The sequence below is a fragment of the Esox lucius genome, chromosome 5 (assembly GCF_011004845.1).
Source record: "Esox lucius isolate fEsoLuc1 chromosome 5, fEsoLuc1.pri, whole genome shotgun sequence".
Classification (NCBI taxonomy): Eukaryota; Metazoa; Chordata; class Actinopteri; order Esociformes; family Esocidae; genus Esox; species Esox lucius.
In genome coordinates, this window is record NC_047573.1 from 37409709 (window position 1) to 37431581 (window position 21873).

General features: G+C 39.6%; 1 protein-coding gene across 3 annotated transcripts in view; it reads left to right on the plus strand.

Moving 5' to 3' along the window:
• Positions 1-21873, plus strand: part of nrg3b (neuregulin 3b) — a 540638-nt gene that overhangs the window by 372691 nt on the left and 146074 nt on the right. The gene's annotated exons all lie outside the window — the stretch shown is intronic.

A 21873-nucleotide genomic window follows, 5' to 3' on the forward strand; every position in this document is an offset into this window, starting at 1 on the left:
TGTTCAGTCACAAATCACTATTTGTCTGCAAACCATTGGCATGTCAATTACAGCAGAGTACAAAAAGTTATAGAGCCATGTTAAATAGTCCCACAAACAGTTCTTTGATGTGTGGTTAATACTGTAGTGCAAAGTACTTTATAGATCATGTTTGTAAACAATTAACCAAAGTCAATGTCATGTTAGGGTGGATTTAAGTTCCTCTTATACTTGATCCTATGTGAGAAGAACAATACTGACCTCAATGAACCTAAATGGAGCCTCTGTGCTCAGGCTGAGTGCATACTGTACTCAAACACCTTTAATCAGAGACTACAAAGCAATTTACCATTAACATTAAGATGCCACAAGAATTTACAGTAGTTTGATGAGGGAAACCCTGCAACAATTGGGCAAAGTGTTAAATAAGCAATATAAATGTTTTTGGGTCAAATCAGAAATATAGACATGTGCATCCAGGTACATAAGTTGTTGGAGAGATGCACCTCAATGTCTTTGCCAAATTTAGTTGCCCACTGGCCCAGAGCAATGTGATGAGCTAAGTCACTGTCAAAATCAATCAGAAATACAAATTACACACCTTATACTTGTAATAGTATCAGAAAACTGAAGACAATTCATATTACTCGATTCCCTTATATTCAAAATACCACTGTATGCTATTGAAATAGAAGAGTTACAATAGCCACCCACAGGGCTTAAACAAAATAAACTAACTTATATAGCCGTTGAACAAGGCTAAACTTTAAAACAGCCTTTGAACGAGGCTTTACTTTCATGCTTATGGAATCCAAATACAAATCATAGTACCCTGTTGCAGACCTGTTGGTTGTGAATTTTGTTATTGGCCAAATCTGGACAATCTGTACCTGCATTTTTGGAGTACTATGAATTCTATAGGATTTCAATACTGAACAAGCCCCAGAACAGGGCTGATTGTTGTCATGTTACGAAACCTAAAGATGGTATGGTAACAACGGTCGCCAAAGCCAAAAATATCATGCGAAGTACCTCACTCAAACTAACACACACACACACTACGATAGCATACATGTGCATACACAGGTAATTTTAGCTAACGTTAGCATACTTCTAAAACACCCTTTTAACTATAAGCAATCGTCAACCTGAAATCAATAGCTATCGGTAGTAGCCTAATATTAATTTTAAACAAACCGCAATGGGCTAAATAACTCCATATTGCTATTATCAGTAACTTACCAGGTGCTTCCCGGGAGCTGTTGCCGCCATGACTCAATATGGCAATATGGTCCATCTGCGTCTTGTAAACAAACCGTACATGTCTGAAAGTCGGAAGTTGCGTGCCAGCGGGGGCGCGGCGTGAGCGGGCGCGGCGTGAGCAGGGGGCCTGGCGTGAGCGACTGCTGCAAGCTGCAGTTGGACCCTTCTCTTTCAATCAGGCCAGTATGTTGAAAAACATGGCCGCCATTGACAGATGAAGATGTGCAGGGGTGTGGTTTTGCACATATATAGACACATCTCCTATAAAGAAAATGGTATAATAATTCTACTTTGTGCATATGAAGATGGTACGACAATAATGACTGCACTGATTTCAACTGGTTAAACTTATATTTTGAAACTATTTAGGGCCGTAAATAGTAATAGCAACCTTCTAAGATGTTTTTTTCCTGAGGATCACTCCACTTGTCTTATCAATAAAACATCTGCTAACGAGCAGACAATGGTTTTTGTGTTAATAATGCCTTTATTTACGTGATTATTCATTATTTCACTAAAGCTGGTGAAAAATAATGAATTCCGATTCTTTTATATTTAGTAATGGACAAATACGATCAGTGAAAAACACCTTTGTGAAGGTTATGTTGAGCTTATTTGGCTAAATACTGTTTAGAAATTTTTTCTGGGACCAAACGTCTCTGCGATCAAAGATCGTTGAACAAGATGATTCACCAATCTGACCGGACGTTCAAATCTTGATTATTTTCCTCTCTCTGAGTCACTCATCTTATCACCTGTATCTGACTTTATTTGATAAACAATCTTAAGCATACAAGTTGCAAATCGTGAAATACCACATGTGCGACAGAACAGACATCATGTAATGTTAAGTTGATCAGTCTTTTTTCTTTACCGGAAGGCAAATAAGGTAGGTAAAACTCTAGTCTGTCATTAGCAACATCAATAAAAATGAAATCGAATGCAATTTTACAAAATAGGTAGACGATAAATGGGAACGGGGTTGTATTTTTTTACTAGGTCGGAAATTTCAGAAATAGTAACATTTTTTCTCGCTAATTACAAAACTGACGACTTGATAAAGTTATTATTTGGTATAGAAAAAAATATTTTTCTAAACTTGCTGACCAGAGGCCTTTTTTGCTGGCCTAGTGATAAGAGAATTAGAAAAATGCTGCTGGCATCCCTGCTTAGACTGCTGCCCCCGCGACCCGGCCCCGGAAAATCGGAAGAAGATGAATGAATGAATGAATTAATATTTTTATAATTCATTATATTTTTTCATTAACGCTAGATGTATTTTACAAAGTCCGTTCCCATCAGTCTACTGTAGTTGCATTGCTTTTCTCTCCCTTGGTTGTGCTGTTTCCAGTGCAGCTCAGATAAATCAGAGCTTTTATCCAATCAGATTTTCCACATGTGCTGTCTCCGGGTGAAAATCTATCCTGAGACCTATAGAATTTCGAGTTTATCCCATCTTCTGTTGAAGCAAATGGGGAGAAGGTTAGAGTTTGCCATAAGGAGCCTGGCGGTTCACACGTAGCAATCTTCTAGCTTGCCTGCGTGCGCATTTTTCAGGTGGTGTGATCGGCGAGCCAGCTACCAAACTGAGATAAAACTAGTTAGGACGTAATGTAGGAACATCTAAGATTTATTTACATTTTCTTTAGTGAGGTTTCGATTGTTAGATGTAGTGCTTTGGGTTAGATTGTCTGTACAGAGCCCTGTTGTCTTATTAACCCACAATTGAGAAGAAATGCATGTGGTGGCGGAATTACTGGCAAAGCCTTTTTTGGAAAACATGGACATTGTAAGGAAGGGTCGACCAAACCCCCAACTAGGGTAAGGATGTAGTAGATGCAGTGCTTTCTGTTAGATTTTTTGTTTAGATTTTTACTCCGCCCAGTTGTTTCTTGACATACAATTGAGGAGAATTGATTTGTTGGTGGATTTACTGGGAAAGCCTTATTCGAGAAAACGTGTGAGGAAATTGTGAGGAACCAACTGTATCAGTCAGGGAAAGGATTTGTATGGCACTTTCAATCGATCAACTAAGAAAAGTACACATGGCTTACAGTGTTGAAGGAACATTGTTATTGTGAGTAGGTTCTTATTTCTTTGGTACCTGTAATGTCGTTGATTTGGGCTTTGCGATGTCTTTTTGTGTTGTTGTGCCCTGTCATACTGCATAATGGTACTGTACAACCTTGATGGTTTCATTTGCCATGTACTCATGTTTCCATAATTATTAGTGTTGTAATTCTCTTGTTAAATCACTTTATTCCACTGTCACTGTGAATATGGGGTGGTTACCTTGAATGACAATAGCGTAATAGCCCAGAGGATTAGGCAGCCATATATGCTAGGAATATTAGCTTTGCGTCCATATTGCTGAAGTCACTAATCGTTATTGGTAAGGATAAAGTGCCCCACTTTGGAAATCAAATGCCCTTCCAACGCATTTGTTTTGGTTACTGACCTGTATCTACTTGACTGGTAAGCAGGTTAGGACTGTAACCAGCTAATAGTTTGTTTTCACCAGCAAGGTAGTAGATAAATGTAGCTTCCATTAACAAAATTTGTGCAGCAGCTAATTACTTTCAAGAGGGGATGAATACTCTGTCAATTAAATTACGTTATATGGGCTTAGAAAATACACTGACATGCGGATATACCAATATTGATTCTAGTTAGAAAATCTTAAGGTTCAATTTAGAACTGCGAAATTGAAGAGGTGTTGGTGAATTCTGTGATTAAGTATCCGCATGTCATTGATTGTGGCCAGCTGTTACTACCTCCACGATATCCATGCAACAGATTGTGTACCGTTCATGTAAAGGTCATGGTCATGAATTGCACTCATTAAACCGTTCTATACCCCTCTATACTTGCAGGCCTATTATTTATTGAACTTCGGTAGAAACAGTAAGACTCCACATTAGAGATTATTCAGCAACAATAAGACTTCCGATTTTCATATGTTGCCTTCAAAATGAATGTCTGTGGTGTGTCAGTAATTTGTTCAGTGTAGGCACATTTTTCAAAGGAAAAACTATGTGGGGGAAATTATAAATGAAACAAAATTACAATTTCAATAAAACTTTAGATAGGTTAAAGAATATTAAAAGGTAGAGCACAGAAGAAATGGTTAGAGCTTATATAAGCTAATTGAGAGAACATAATTTAATATAAAAATCCTATTTTGAAGTTAGTGTTTTTTATTTGCTTGTGCTCATTTGCTTTGGAGATTGATTGTTTAATACATCCAGCCACACTAGACGTGTTCATGCTGCACCTTTGCTTAAGGCTAAGAGCATCCTAAGCCCTGGGCTAAGGGCCTCCTAAGCTCAGGGCTAAGCAAGTGTTCACACTTGCATATTTTGAAGTGGGAAAGCACCACCCTTAGCCTAGGGCTAGATGGCTATGCTCTGGGGCAGGGTTAGCACCGATTTTTCAGGGCTAGTTCCAGAACAACGGTGACAAAATAACCAGTGTGAAATTGGGTCTAAAACTAAAACGCAGAACGTTTATTTCTCCAATCACAAAACCTGCCCTTTCACTTAATTTACATACGCTGGTGACGCGCACCACTCAGAACTGCAGTGAATGTATTTTACGAAATACTCGAGAGTTTTAAAATTACAAATATAATGTGAAATTAAGGGGCACTGTGCTACATCCAGCAACAAATATCTAAATGTTGTCTCCATATTGCCTAATTTGTTAGCAGCTAGTGGCTTTTATTAGGAATCTGGCTAGTTACTCCATCTATTATGGTGATGACATGAACATTATAACAGACAGTTTAGCTTTCGATAATTGCCCTTTTAGCTATGGTGTTCTGTTTTCCAGCCTCAGTAGCTAATCTATGCTCAGTAGCTAATTAATCCACTGGTTTATTTTGTAGAATTACTTGCTATAATAAGCAAATATTTAGTGGAATGCAATGTTGCCATGATTTCTTCATGAGAAAAAAAACTACCTAGCAGTGTCAAAAAATGGCTTATGTTAGTGATAAATGCTATTGACATTAGCTAGCTAGTAACGTTAGCTAATTGAATTATATATAACTAACTTAAGTTTAATCTAACGTTAGTCCTTCAAAAATAATTCTGGTAACATGAACAATATAACATATGGTTCAGCTAATAATAATTTGACCATTTAAAGATGGTGACATGCTTTCAAGCATTAGTAGCTAATCTATTCTCATGTAGCAAAGCTAATTCTCTGTTATTTGTACAATGACTTGCTAATATAAGCAACTGCAACATTGCCATGATTCATCCATCAAAAATAAATGCTAGAAGAGTCTCAGCCTAATCTAGCATTAGTTCACATTAAATAATTCTGGTGACATGAATATTATAACCAATGATTTAGCTATTAAAAATGTGCCTTTGGAAGAGAGGGTGTGGTTAAGCCTCAGTAGATAATCCAATATCAGTAGTTAAGTAGTTTCTCTGTTTTCATACAGCTGTTTCTACAGCTCCACTTCCAACTTAGGGCTAAACTTATCTATTGTACCTTTAAATTGTAGACATGGCAGTTCCATCAAAAAGAAATCTGAGTTGTAATTTAACAATAACACATGGGTACATAGGCTATATGCCCATGACCTACCAAAGTCAACATATTTGTACAGTAAGAATAATTTTGTTTACAGCTATGGGCATGAGTTGGATATGTGTCCTATTGGAAGCAGCTTTAATTGTTATTATTATTATTCTTCCGGCAAAAAAGGGTGTTTTTTGCAAATTCCCGTGAGATTAAAGGGCTTAAAGGGGCCCACATTTTTATGGTAGTAAAGGATCAAGAGCCGCAACTTCTGGTGCAGTGACGTGCATGTCGGCCTCATGGTGGCACTGTCACAAGCCTCCAAATGTGCACATTTTGCAAGCTCACCACACCTTGTGACGTAGAGTCTTGAAAATTGGAACACAGGTGTAGCTCCTCATGGTGAAAATGTTTCCTATTGAGACCCATAATGTCCGCCATGATGGACTTTCCGCCATTTTGGATTTTTTGAAAAACTCAAAAACATTTCCTCCTCTGGCACCAAATGTCCGATCTTCATGCGCTTTGATATTTGGCATCTATGGACCATGGTCTTCAAAAGTTATATCAATCAGGCCATTATGGTGAAAAACATGGCCGCCATTGACAGATGAACATGTGCAGGGGTGTGGTTTTGCAAATATATAGACATCTCCTATAAGGATAATGATATAGTAATAGACTCAGTGCACCAGCGTAGTGACGAACTTCCGCTTTTGTCTAGAAGTCGGTATTGCAGTTTCCGGTTTACTTACTAATACTAACACGTAGGCCGGCACACCACAGTAAACTACTTACCCTTGTAGTTGTGCAGATAACTCGATACGTAGAGTTTGAATCCCTTGTTCCGCTTGCTTGTTGGAGCAGGAGACCAGGCATCAACAATTCGATGGGCATCACTAATGCTTATTTTAGGCAGGTCTTGGAGACATCTACTAAAAACTGAAATTCTGGGTGACGCGGGTGATCGCCTTAAGTAAACCGGAAAATTGTATGCTGACATCTGGCTAAAGCGGAAGGTCGTCCATACGCTTTTGCACAGAGCCTATTATACTTGGTACGTACACTCACCTAAAGGATTATTAGGAACACCTGTTCAATTTCTCATTAATGCAATTACCTAATCAATCAATCACATGGCAGTTGCTTTAGATATAGTTTTGTTATAATAGAGGCTTTCAGAGATTGATTTAAAGCCATAATATTTAATAACTAATTTGTTATATGAATATGCATGTTTTAATTAGGGGGCCAAGCAACAAAGTTGCTGGAACCCTTTTATGTTTGTACGTTTTATTATTATTATTAGGGGGCCAAGCAACGAAGTTGCTGGAACCCTTGTATGTTTGTAAGTTTTATTATTATTATTCTCCAGGGCCATTTCCGAGGTCCATAGCTCGGCCCCCTCTGGTTCAAAACGCTCCAAACTTTGCCTGATTATGGTACCCATACTCCTCATGGTGGCGCTGTAGCACTCATTCGAAAATGGAAAAAGTGAAGCCAGATCTCATGAACTGAATGTCGTAGAGACATGCAACCAAGTTCCAGATATACCCCTTCTCATGCTGACCAAAAAAGTCTCTGGGGTCTTTCAAATTCGCCCCTTGGATTTTCCTTGATTTTGAATTTAGTGAAAAACACGTTAACGACATCTCCTCCGAGACCGCTGAACGGATTTGCACCTTTGAACCATTATCTTTAAAAGTTATATAAAGAAAGTTGATATCTCAAATAGTACGGCCGAAATCAGCGAATGAAATTGAGCTGGGTGGGTCTATGACTTTAGACGTCTATTAATCCCAAATGGAACATCAAACAGCTATGAAACAAATCATACTCGTAAATGTGTCTGCTAGGAATGGACTGGAAAACTCCCATACAGAAATACCGCTTGGTGGCGCTATAAACATAACCTATGTTTCTCACAATTTTGCCGTTGATAAAAATACACTTAAACAACATTTCTTCCGAAACAGCTGAATGGATTTGGATGACAATTGGTGTAAAGGACGACTGGACCATTGTCTTTAAAAGTTATATTATTGTAAATGTTTCTGGTGGATTTTCAAAATATGCATGTGGGCTATTTCGGGTATTATAGATCACAACCCGATGAGACTATGCAGTCTGCCCGCCAGCCCTGTGGTGTAGTGGGAACATCCCAGTCCTTCAATATTGTGACCCCAGTTCTATTCCCTTCTCAGACATTCCAAATTCTGTATCAGAATTTTTTTTTCCACTAGGTGCTTTTCAGCCTTCACACAACAATACCATGTTTTTCATTTATTTGCGAGAATAATGGTATTACGTGACCTTTTTATGCTGTTATTGTTTTCCAAATAAAGGAACCAGCCATGTAGTGATTGGAGTCATTGATTTCGTTATACGTAGGCTGTATAGCTATTAGCTAGCCATCTATAATAATCTTTGTATATCAGTACACTTTAGTTCTGTTACAAAGTTTTGTTGCCCACTTTATCTCAGCAAAATTGTAATGGCTGGGGTAAAATTTACATTTGGAGAGGATAGAGAGCTGTGGGGACAACTAGTAGCCCCTGTGGTGTAGTGGGGACGTACCTGTTCTGCAATATTCTGACCCTGGTTCAGTTCTCCCCTGAGCTGTCCCGAATGTTGTGTTTCAGAAATGTATATCCACTCTGGAATTTTTACCCTTCACACAACAATATACAGACGTGCTCAAATTTGTTGGTACCCCTACAGCTCATTGAAATAATGCTTCATTCCTCCTGAAAACTGATGAAATTGAAAGCAATTTATCATGTATACTTGCATGCCTTTGGTATGTCATAGACTAAAGCAAAGAAGCTGTGAAAAGAGATGAATTATTGCTTATTCTACAAAGATATTCTAAAATCGCCTGGACAAATTTGTTGGTACCCCTTAGAAAAGATAATAAATAACTGGATCATAGTTATATATCAAACTAATTAGTTTCTTTAATTAGTATCTCACATGTCTCCAATCTTGTAATCAGTCATTCAGCCTATTTAAATGGAGAAAAGTTGTTACTGTGCTGTTTGGTATCATTGTGTGCACCACACTGAAAATGGAACAGAGAAAGCAAAGGAGAGAGTTGTCTGAGCAGATCAGAAAGAAAATAATAGACAAGCATGGTAAAGATAAAGGCTACAAGACCATCTCCAAGCAGCTTGATGTCCCTGTGACAACAGTTGCAAATATTATTAAGAAGTTTAAGGTCCATGGAACTGAAGCCAACCTCCCTGGGTGCGGCCGCAAGAGGAAAATCGACCCCAGATTGAACAGAAGGATAGTGCGAATGGTAGAAAAAGAACCAAGGATAACTGCCAAAGAGATGTAAGCTGAACTCCAAGGTGAAGGTACGTCAGTTTCTGATCGCTCCATCCGTCGCTTTTTGAGCGAAAGTGGGCTCCATGGAAGAAGACCCAGGAGGACTCCACTTTTGAAAGAAAAACATAAAAAAGCCAGACTGGAATTTGCTAAAATGCATATTGACAAGCCACAATCCTTCTGGGAGAATGTCCTTAGGACAGATGAGTAAAAACTGGAGCTTTTTGGCAAGTCACATCAGCTCTATGTTCACAGACGAAAAAATGAAGCTTTCAAAGAAAAGAACACCATACCTACAGTGAAACATGGAGGAGGCTCGGTTATTATTTGGGGCTGCTTTGCTGCGCCTGGCACAGGGTGCCTTGAATCTGTGCAGGGCACAATGAAATCTCAAGACTATCAAGGCATTCTGGAGCGAAACGTACTGTCCAGTGTCAGAAAGCTCGGTCTCAGTCGCAGGTCATGGGTCCTCCAACAGGATAATGACCCAAAACACACAGCTAAAAGCACCCAAGAATGCATAAGAACAGAACATTGGACTATTCTGAAGTGGCCTTCTATGAGTCCTGATCTGAATCCTATTGAACATCTCTGGAAAGAGCTGGAACTTGCAGTCTAGAGAAGGCACCCATCAAACCTGAGACAGCTGTTAACAGGTGCAGAAGTCTCATTGAGAGCTACAGAAAACATTTGATTGCAGTGATTGCCTCTAAAGGTTGTGCAATGGAATATTAGGTTAGCGGTCCCATCATTTTTGTCCATGCCATTTTCATTTGTTTTCTTATTTACAATATTATGTTGAATAAAAAATTTAAAAAGCAAAGTCTGATTTCTATTAAGTATGTAATAAACAATGGTGGATGCCAATTACTTTTGTCAGTTTCAAGTTGTTTCAGGGAAAATTGTGCATTCTTCATTTTTTGTGGAGGGGTACCAACAATTTTGAGCATGTGTGTATATCCCCTTTAATACCATGATTCTCATATGTTTAGGAGAAGAATTGTTTTACGTGAACCTTATATACTGTTATTGTTTTCCAAAGACACAAATCAGCCATGGAGTGATTGGAGTCATTGTTTTCATTATAAGTAGGATGTATAGCTATTAGCTATATAGTCTTTGTGCAAGACCACTCTTTAGTTCCGTTTATAAATGTTATTTTGTCCACGTTATTTCAGCAAAAAATTAACGGCTGAGGTAAAAGTTGCATTCTGCTGTTTAAATAGTGTAATGATTAAAGACAGTCTGCCACATAGAAAACCAGGGATTTAAAGCTGCCTGCGACAACAATATTCATCCCTCCTAATCAGCTGAACTAGGATTGCCTGGTTCCTTTTCTGTTTTCAAGGTCTTTTTTTTTTGTTTTGATTTCCTCTCCTTTGATTGGACATCCTGGCAACTAGTGGCATTGGGCATTTTTAAATAGCAAAACATTTCTCTAGTAAGAGCATGCAGTGAGATGCTTCCTGTGCCACGCTTGGCCCCCTAAAACACTGCTCACAGCTTTAATTTGTCATTTTTTTTCACATTTTGTTTTTATCTCCTGCATTTCAAAACCTTAAAAGATTTCATTATTTGTTCTGATTATTTGTTCCTTATTTAGCACCTCTTGATAGTTAGTATGCAACACTGTTTGACAGATGCACTTACATCTGTCAAACAGATGCACAAACACAACAAAATGGTTCAGACATGGATAAAGGGTTTGGAATTTCGTTGTTTTAGGGGCAAGGCCATTTGGCCTTTGATGTCACAAAAATGTTTAAGGCACAAAGGCCACATTGCCAAGGCACAAAGGCCAATTTAGTGAAATAGGAGGATTTGGAGCTTACAAATAAAAAACTTGGGATGAAAATCAGTACCACCAAATCCGAGACCATGGTCCTCAGTCGGAAAAGGGTGGCTTACCCACTTCAGGTTGGTGGAGAGTGCCTGCCTCAAGTGGAGGAGTTTAAGTATCTAGGGGTCTTGTCCACGAGTGAGGGAAGGATGGAACGGGAGATTGACAGACGGATCGGTGCAGCTTCTGCAGTAATGCAGTCGATGTATCGGTCTGTCGTGGTGAAGAAAGAGCTGAGCCGCAAGGCGAAGCTCTCGATTTACCAGTCAATCTACATTCCTACTCTCACCTATGGTCATGAGCTTTGGGTCATGACCGAAAGGACAAGATCCCGGATACAGGCGGCCGAAATGAGCTTTCTCCGCAGGGTGGCCGGGCGATCCCTTAGAGATAGGGTGAGAAGCTCGGTCACCCGGGAGGAGCTCAGAGTAGAGCCGCTGCTCCTCCACATCGAGAGGGGTCAGCTGAGGTGGCTTGGGCATCTGTTTCGGATGCCTCAGGAACGCCTTCCTGGGAAGGTGTTCCGGTCCCGTCCCACCGGGAGGAGACCCCGGGGAAGACCTAGGACACGCTGGAGGGACTATGTCTCCCGGCTGGCCTGGGAACGCCTCGGTGTCCCCCCGGAAGAACTAGAGGAAGTGTCTGGGGAGAGGGAAGTCTGGGCATCCCTGCTTAGACTGCTGCCCCCGCGACCCGGCCCCGGATAAGCGGAAGATGATGGATGGATGGAAAAAAACATGCATGACAAAAACATACCTTATTCATTTTTTTTTTAATAATTTTTTAAATTATAACTTATTATAACTGATTGTTTTTCCACATAAAAAATACAATGATCATGTTTTAATCCTTAAAATTACATCTACTCCTCGCTCAAAATGTTTATGGATCCTGGAATTTGTTTTTATTTCAGGAGTTTTAGTTGAGAGCATTCACATGTCGACACCGAAAAGGGAACTGTATTGATAGTTAAGTAATGTTAAGTTTAAATAGCAAGAAGGCTAACATTAACTCAGTTACACAAAAGTAAACTGCTAAGTTTCTTTTAACCTCACAATTACCTGCGCATATGTGTACGACTTAAATAAGCAAATGTAGTGACTTATTTGTGCACAGAGCAAGTAATTTTCTTTTTTTACTTTTTCACCACAAACGCTGCCATGTCTAGTGATGTTAAACCTAATGTTATTTCTCTGAGCTCTCAAAAATCTTTCTGGGGTCTTCTCTGGTAGTATTCTCCTACTCAGAGTTCGGAACTTTGCCACTTCCCAGTTGCTCAAAGGACAGTTGCTTGATTCAGTTTAAGCACTAAATAATCTAAAATGATTTATTGATCGATAACTATCTAGCTTGCTTACCTGCTTCTAGTCAGTTCTTGTGGTTATTATCAGTTGCGAACTACAAACAAACTGAGTGCTGACTGCAAGATTTTTACAGTAGCTGGAGCAAAAAGGCCATGGTGGCCCTAGGGCATACAATGGCGTGATATCTAGGCATGTCAAAATTATGTAATGTTGAGACTCAATTTTATGATAAGTTAGTCTGTCCCAATCCATCCCAATACTGGAATACAGTGTCTGAAATTTTACTTTTTGGCTCACCTGCCAAAGGGACTGCCAAGGGGGAAAAAATCCACCAGCCAAGCACAATTTTTACTGGCCAAAATAATAATTAGTGTGTCATTGTGTGTCATTAGTGTGTCATTAACTTCAGTACATTTAATTAAAATAATAAGGTATTTTGTTGAATACAAACTTTTTGTTTCCAATAACAAATAAGTTGTTTCTGCTTTTATATTTAGCATACTCGCCACACAAAGAACAACTCATCACCATAGCCTCAGCATCATACTGTAACCAGGCTCTTGAAACTCTTTTATCTCCAAACCTCCAATTCTCACAAAACGTTATTTTTGTATGTGATGCCACAAATGTGTTTTTTATGTATTGCAATAATGTCATCCCTTTACATCAGTCTCTTCCTTGTCAACTTAACATTACTTGACAATACTTATTTAACATAACTCCCCCCCAATTAATCATTCTTAAAAAACTGTTCATGAATCGCCTTCCAGATTTATAACACAGTCCTTCTCCAAACATACAGTACATGCCATCACTATCCTCTTGCAATAGGACCAGCTGGATGACAAAAACAGTGCAAGTAGTACCTCAAAGGTAATTTGAATACTATTCAGCTTGACAAAAGAAAAGGAAAGCTTTGAGTGAGGAAAAGGGTTCGAATCTGGCTTTACTGGCAGAGGGATACAGTAAGCATCAGGTTGCTTCCATCCTGAACATTTCAAAGATTGCAGTTCATAAGAACAAGGTCAAACAACAGACATTGGGGACAAAGCTACAGACTGACAGAGGGCTAAAATGACTGTCCACTGACTGAGATGACCGTCAACTCACTCCTCAACAACCGTAGGGCAAAATTAAATGACCTACAAACAGCAGCTGGGGTGAACTGCACGGTGAGGATGGTTCGAAACAGGCTCCTAGGGGCAGGGCTGAAGTCATGCAAAGCTAGAAAAAAAGCCCTTCATCAATGAGAAGCAAAGAAGAGCCAGGCTGAATTTGCAAAGACCAAAAGGATAGAACCGTAGAGAAATGGAGTAAGGTCATCTCTGACAAGTCAAATTTTCAGCTTGCCTAACACCTGGTCGTCTAATGGTTAGACAGAGACCTGGAGAGGCCTACAAGCCACAGAGTCTTGCACCCACTGAGAAATTTGGTGGAGGGTCTGTGATGATCTGGGGATGCTTCAGCAAGGCTAGAATTTAGCAGAGTTGTCTTTATGAAGGACGCATGAATCAAGCCAAGTACAAGGTTATCCTGGGAGAACATCTTCTTCCTTCTGGTCTGACAATGTTCCCCAACTCTGAGAATTTTTCCCACCAACGGGACAATGGCCCATGCTACACAGCCAGGTCAATCAAGGTGTGGATTGAGGACCACCAGATCAAGACCCTGTCATGGCCAGCCTAATTTCCAGACCTGAATCCCATTGAAAACCTCTGGAATTTGATCAAGAGGAAGATGGATGGTCATAAGCCATCAAACAAAGCCAAGCTACCTGCTGATCCCCTGCTGATTCTGTACATTTGCCCACTGACAAAGGAATGATCCATCTATAATTCTAATGGTAGGTTTATTTGAACAGTTAGAGACAGAATAACAAACAAAAAAATCCAGAAAAACACATGTCAAAAATGTTATATATTGATTTGCATTTTAATGAGTGAAATAAGTATTTGATCCCCTCTCAGTCAGAAAAATGTCTGGCTCCCCGGTGTCTTTTATACAGGTAATGAGCTGAGATGGAGCACACTATTAAAGGGAGTGCTCCTAATCTTAGCTTGTTACCTGTATAAAAGACACCTGTCCACAGAAGCAATCAATCAATCAGATTCCAAACTCTTTACCATGGCCAAGACCAAAGAGCTGTCCAAGGATGTCAGGGACAAGATTGTAAACCTACACAAGGCTGGAATGGGCAACAAGACCATCGCCAAGCAGCTTGGTCAGAAGGTGACAACAGGTGGTGCGATTATTCGCAAATGGAAAAAACACAAAAGCACTGTCAATCTCCCTGGGTCTGTAGCTCCATGCAAGATCTCAACTTGTGGAGAGAACGGTGAGGAATCAGCCCAGAACTACACGGGAGGATCTTGTCAAAGATCTAAAGGCAGCTGGGACCATAGTCACCAAGAAAACAATTGGTAACACACTACACCGTGAAGGACTGAAATCCTGCAGCGCCCGCAAGGTTCCCCTGCTCAATAAAGCACATGTTCAGGCCCGTCTAAAGTTCGCCAATGAACATCTGAATGATTTAGAGGAGAACTGGGTGAACGTGTATTGGTCAGATGAGACCAAAATCGAGTTCTTTGGCATCAACTCAACACGCCGTGTTTGGAGGAGGAATGCTGCCTATGACCCCAGGAACACCATCCCCACAGTCAAACATGGAGATTGAAACGTTATGCTTTGGAGGTGTTTTTATGCTAAGGTGAAAGGACAACTTCACCGCATCAAAGGGACGATAAACATAGCCATGTACCGTCAAATCATGGGTGAGAACCTCCTTCCCTCAGACAGGGCATTGGAAATGGGTTGTGGATGTGTATTCCAACATGGCAATGACCCAAAACACGGCCAAGGCAACAAAGGAGTTGCTCAAGAAGAAGCACATTAAGGCCTAGCCAGTCTCCAGACCTCAATCCTATAGAAAATGTGTGGAGGGAGCTGAAGGTTTGAGTTGCCAAACATCAGCCTCGAAACCATAATAAGTTGGAGTAGATCTGCAAAAAGGAGTTGGACAAAATCCCTCCTGAGATGTGTACAAACCTGGTGGCCACCTACAAGAAACGTCTGACCTCTGTGTCAACAAGGGTTTTGCCACCAAGTACTAAGTCATGTTTTACAGAGGGGTCGAATACTTATTTCACTCATTAAAATGCAAATCAATTTCTAAAAGTTTTGTCATGCATTTTTCTGGATTTTTTGTTTGTTATTCTGTCTCTCACTGTTCAAATAAACCTACCATTAGAATTATAGACTGATAATTTCTTTGTCAGTGGGCAAACATGCAAACATCAGCAGGGGATGAATCATTTTTTTCCCTCACTGTATGTAGTGTGATTGTTTTGAAATTGTATTTACTTTGTAAATCCTGTTTAGGAGTGTTCCCTTGTGAATGAGACCTTGATCTCAATATTCTTGTATATAATAGTGAAATAGAAAACTAAAAATTATTTGAACTAAGTTCAAGTCCCTCTGCCATCCATTTCAAATCAAAACTCATCTCAGAAACATCCCCAATCAGCAGTTATTGGAAATAGTTTCAGGGAAAAAAATTACTTACTTGTTAGTTGATTATAGAAAAAAATATATAATGTAGTCAAATGAAAAAAGCTGTTCATTGAAATGGGAGGTGTTTACCTGGCTAAAACCTCCACATCCTGCAAGTTGTTTTTCTTGCAGACATTTTAATTGGTTATTGATGTATAAACCCCACCATTGCTTAAATCACATAAACATTGTAAATTAATGTAAAGTTTTCTGGTTTTGATCAGTAAAGGCATACATGCCTTACTTTTAAATGTGTAAATGTTTGATTTTCATTTGATCTCAGACAAAAAGATTCTTTGGTTTCCTTTGCACGGAAGTGACTGTGAACTGCTGCCTGGATTCACACTGCACTAAATTTCAGAAAGAGAGGGACATGGCTTAAATCAAAAGATTAAGAGCAACGTTAAAGTCTAAATAAAGATTTCTCCAGCCAGAAATCAGAACTCAAACTGTGCACCACACTCTAACCTGGAGTAACATCACTTAAATACAATTTTAAAAATCCTCCTTGCCATCTTGATGATTATATTTTAACAATATAATTTCCAATTAGTTGTAAAGATGTTTGAGAATGGTTTGGGTGGAATGGGATGTAGAATCATATCTGTTTCAATGAAAGTTGGATGTGCCTAGATAATGAGAACAACAGAAACATCTGCGTTCTGGTTCTCTCTTTCAGTAGGTCACGCTCTGATAACCTCAGGATTGTGAAATGTTTACGTTGACCATCTGGCATGGGGGTTCGAGATGCCATCTGCTAGGTGTAGACATGCCCTTCAATGTATATAACCGCTAGAAATCATCTTGACTGTGAGATCAATTGAACAACATCAGACAAATCTGCTGCAATGCTTTTATAAAGCATTTCTTTCTGCCTTGATTTTCGACTGAGTACGTTTTTAATATGGTAACCACTATACGAACGAAATATATTTAACAGGAACTTGGAGGAGCAAGCTGAAATGTTGGCTGAGTCCCTTGAGTATATTTCAAAGGATGATTGTCCACAGGAAATGGTAGATCCACAGAAATAATAAAACCCCAGTACTACTATCCACATATTGAGCATATATTATTCTCTAACCAACCATAAGGGAGCTGGATGTGAAGGAGTGGTTTGACTCACTAACCACTGTATGTCATTTGAAAGGTAATTCTCTACTGCTGTAAGACGTTGTTTGATTTCCGTATTCAAATGGGGAAGCCCCCAGGTTACTACCACTTGATATTCCATGGGTATACAAGCAGTAATTCTGAAATCTTGTGAGAACAGGCGTTGGGTAGTGCAGCACACATCATCCAAACCAATGTTAATTATTCATATTTGCTGAGCCACAATCAGATTTCATTTCAAAGAATGGTTTATTATTTTTCTGTGGGTGGCAGTAGTGATTAGGACCCAAAGCACGTACACTCACCTAAAGGATTATTAGGAACACCATACTAATACTGTGTGTGAACCCCTTTCGCCTTCAGAACTGCCTTAATTCCACGTGGCATTGATTCAAGAAGGTGCTGAAAGCATTCTTTAGAAATGTTGGCCCATATAGATAGGATAGCATCTTGCAGTTCATGGAGATTTGTGGGATGCACATCCCACAAGTCGAAGCTCCCGTTCCACCACATCCCAAAGATGCTCTATTTTGTTGAGATCTGGTTACTGTGGGGGCCATTTCAGTACAGTGAACTCATTGTCATGTTCAAGAAACCAATTTGAAATGATTCGAACTTTGTGACATGGTGCATTATCCTGCTGGAAGTAGCCATCAGAGGATGGGTACATAGTGGTCATAAAGGGATGGACATGGTCAGAAACAATGCTCAGGTAGGCCGTGGCATTTAAACGATGCCCAATTGGCACTAAGGGGCCTAGAGTGTTCCAAGAAAACATTCCCCACACCATTACACCACCAGCACCAGCCTACACAGTGGTAACAAGGCATGATGGATCCATGTTCTCATTCTGTTTACGCTAAATTCTGACTCTACCATCTGAATGTCTCAACAGAAATCGAGACTTATCAGACCAGGCAACATTCCTTCAGTCTTCAACTGTCCAATTTTTGTGAGCTCATGCAAATTGTAGCCCCTTTTTCTATTTGTAGTGGAGATGAGTGGTACCCGATGGGGTCTTCTGCTGTTGTAGCCCATCCACCTCAAGGTTGTGCGTGTTGTGGCTTCACAATTGCTTTGCTGCATACCTCGGTTGTAACCAGTGGTTATTTCAGTCAAAGTTGATCTTCTATCAGCTTGAATCAGTCGGCCCATTCTCCTCTGACCTCTAGCATCAGCAAGGCATTTTCGCCCACAGGACTGCCGCATACTGGATGTTTTTCCCTTTTCACACCATTCTTTGTAAACCCTAGAAATGGTTGTGCGTGAAAATCCCAGTAACTGAGCAGATTGTGAAATACTCAAACCGGCCCGTCTGGCACCAACAACCATGCCACCCTCAAAATTGCTTAAATCACCTTTCTTTCCCATTCTGACATTCAGTATGGAGTTCAGGAGATTTTCTTGACCAGGACCACACCCCTAAATGCATTGAAGCAACTGCCATGTGATTGGTTGATTAGATAATTGCATTAATGACAAATTGAACAGGTGTTCCTAATAATCCTTTAGGTGAGTGTACATGTTTATTAAAATGCATGAAATGGCAATCCTGATTGCGAAAACATAGAGAAGGAATTAGGAGGTACTACATTATTTTTATAAGCCCAAAAATATTAAATGGGTTAGTTAACTCAACATAAACTTGAGTTACCTTCGACCAGCAGGTAGCCTAGCAGTTTGAGCATCTGACCTGTAACCGTAAGTTTGTTGGATCGAATTACCTTACTGTTGGAGGTGAGAAATATGTCCCTGAGAAAGGTAGTTAACCTTAAATGTTTGCTAATTGTTGTGGGTATAAATGTAATATTGTTTGTAGACACTTCCTACTCCCAATTCCCAGAATGGTAGAACACAGAAGCGTAGGAATCTGAAATGTCAAAAATGTTGCTCCATGAGGTCACCTGTATCTTGTTTCACTGAAATTAAAAGATGACAAATACTTTTAAAAAGGGATACTTTGGGAGTGTAAATAAAACTTCAAATTGACATTTTTCCAGGCTCAGATGGGCTGTGTGGGATGATGTCAAAGTATATATGAATGGCATTTCATTCAACTTACTTGGTAAAATCTTAATGGGTAATTTTTTTTTAAATCCAGTGTAGAGCAGACATGATAGAAGGGACTGATTGTGTCTCTGCAGTCTCCACATGACATATAATCAATGTAAGACAGTTCATCGGTCTGGAAAATAGGGGGTTTAAAAGACCAAAAAAACTATTGGTGACTTATTGCAGAGAATTCACAGACCGCCACTACCAATATGGAAGCTAAGCCTTGCAATGAGAGTAAAGGATATTATTAGCAAAAATCTATTTACATGACAACAAAGTCTGAATAGGCTAACGTAACACTCTGCACAAAACGTCTGTGTTTGATAATTTTTTCTTCTGAATGTCTTCCGCTGTCATGGCAATAACTTCTGCCCAAGGGCCAAAATGACAGCACAAATTTGCAAATAGACCAGCAAATAATATGCTTTTATGCCAAATAGTCTCCTGCTGACGATGTTTGTCCTACCTGTCGATCTAAATCAGCACTATGTGCTTCCATATCATCAGCTTTAACTCGCCACTTGGAGCATGTTCCTTGCCAGCCTACACTTTTGTAGGCTGTTCTGGAGAGGCAGTCTCTTGACCTTAATAACATCGAGCCACTCTGGGGAGACCTCAAACATGCGGTCCATGCATGACCACCAAAGACTGCGTGACGTGGACGCATTTTGCCAAGACAAACGGGCAGCTATACCACTTACAAGAATGTGGGGGCCTGATAGACAACTATTACAAAAGACCACACGCTGTTAATGATGCTAAAGGGAGCAATACACAGTATTAAGAACTAATGTGGTTATTTTAATACGTGTGGAAATGGTAGGAAGGAGAAGTGGCTGCCCTATTCAAAGATACATTCCAGTGCAAAGAAAATACACTTCGTAATTTTATTTATTTTGGAAACCTCTGTTTTACATTGAAGGGTGCCCTCAAAATTTAGTTTTTAACCATTTACAGACCTCCATGATATACTGCCAATTTTATTGATGATTTTGCTGAACTACTTTTATCAGTTGATTATAGCTTGTTTATTATTACAAGGGATTTTAACATCCACCTTTTTCTTTCCTTTCCAAAAAAGTTGACAAGGAAGATTTTGAGTGAGGAACAGAAGGGTTAAAATTAAGAGACCACTGCAAATTGAAAGCATCTGTTCCTCACTCAAAACCTTCCTTTTTTACTTTTTTGGAAAGGAAAGAAAAAGTTGCAGTGGTCTTATTTTTTATTTTTATTTCAGACAATAATGCTAAATAACTTTTTGCACTATTTCACACATTTACTCAACATGTGAAAGAGCATACACACCCTCGAGGCCACATTCTAGATCTCGTTATCTCTAAAGGTCTTGTAATTTCCTCTGTAATGGTTAAAGACTTGGCCCTGTCTGGTCATTTCTGTAGTGCCAAGAAAAGGTTCATTAATGCTCAATTTATGGAAGCCATAGCTGCCTTCAACAATAAGTGCTGAGTTAGTTGATGTAATCCTGGATCATTTTAATGCCAAAATATTGAATGTCATGGATCGTGTTGCACTGGTAAAGGTTAAAAAAACTATGAGCAAACAGAAAACATCATGGAGAACCACCATGATGGTAAGCACCCTGATTTTTTTTTTTTAGGAAGGTAGAATGTAAGTGAAGGGAAACTAAGCTTGAAATCCATTATGACATCTATAAACAGTGACTTGGTAGCTTCAACTATGAGTTACACAGGGCTAGACAGCAACATCTTTCTGGAATGATCAACAACTATTGCCTAGCGAAAGTATTCGGCCCCCTTGAACTTTTCGACCTTTTGCCACATTTCAGGCCTCAAACATAAAGATATAAAACTGTAATTTTTTGTGAAGAATCAACAACAAGTGGGACACAATTATGAAGTAGAACGAAATTCATTGGATATTTCAAACCTTTTTAACAAATAAAAAACTGAAAAATTGGGCGTGCAAAATTATTCAGCCCCTTTACTTTCAGTGCAGCAAACTCTCTCCCAAAGTTCGTTGAGGATCTCTGAATGATCCAATGTTGACCTAAATGACTAATGATGATAAACAGAATCCACCTGTGTATAATCAATCTCCATATAAATGCACCTGCTCTGTGATAGTCTCAGAGGTCAGTTTAAAGCGCAGAGAGCATCATGAAGAACAGGGAACACACCAGGCAGGTCCGAGATACTGTTGTCGAGACGTTTAAAGCCGGATTTGGATACAAAAAGATTTCCCAAGCCTTAAACATCCCAAGGAGCACTGTGCAAGCGATAATATTGAAATGGAAGGAGTATCAGACCACTGCAAATCTACGAAGACCCAGCTGTCCCTCTAAACTTTCAGCTCATACAAGGAGAAGACTGATCAGAGATGCAGCCAAGAGGCCCATGATCACTCTGGATGAACTGCAGAGATCTACAGCTGAGGTGGGAGACTGTCCATAGGACAACAATCAGTCGTATACTGCACAAATCTGGCCTTTATGGAAGAGTGGCAAGAAGAAAGCCATTTCTTAAAGAGATCCATAAAAAGTGTTGTTTAAAGTTTGCCACAAGCCACCTGGGAGACACACCAAACATGTGGAAGAAGGTGCTCTGGTCAGATGAAACCAAAATCAAACTTTTTGGCAACAATGCAAAACGTTATGTTTGGCGTAAAAGCAACACAGCTCATCACCCTGAACACACCATCCCCACTGTCAAACATGGTGGTGGCAGCATCATGGTTTGGGCCTGCTTTTATTCAGCAGGGACAGGGAAGATGGTTAAAATTGATGGGAAGATGGATGGAGACAAATACAGGACCATTCTGGAAGAAAATCTGATGGAGTCTGCAAAAGACCTGAGACTGGGACGGAGATTTGTCTTCCAACAAGACAATGATCCAAAACATAAAGCAAAATCTACAATGGAT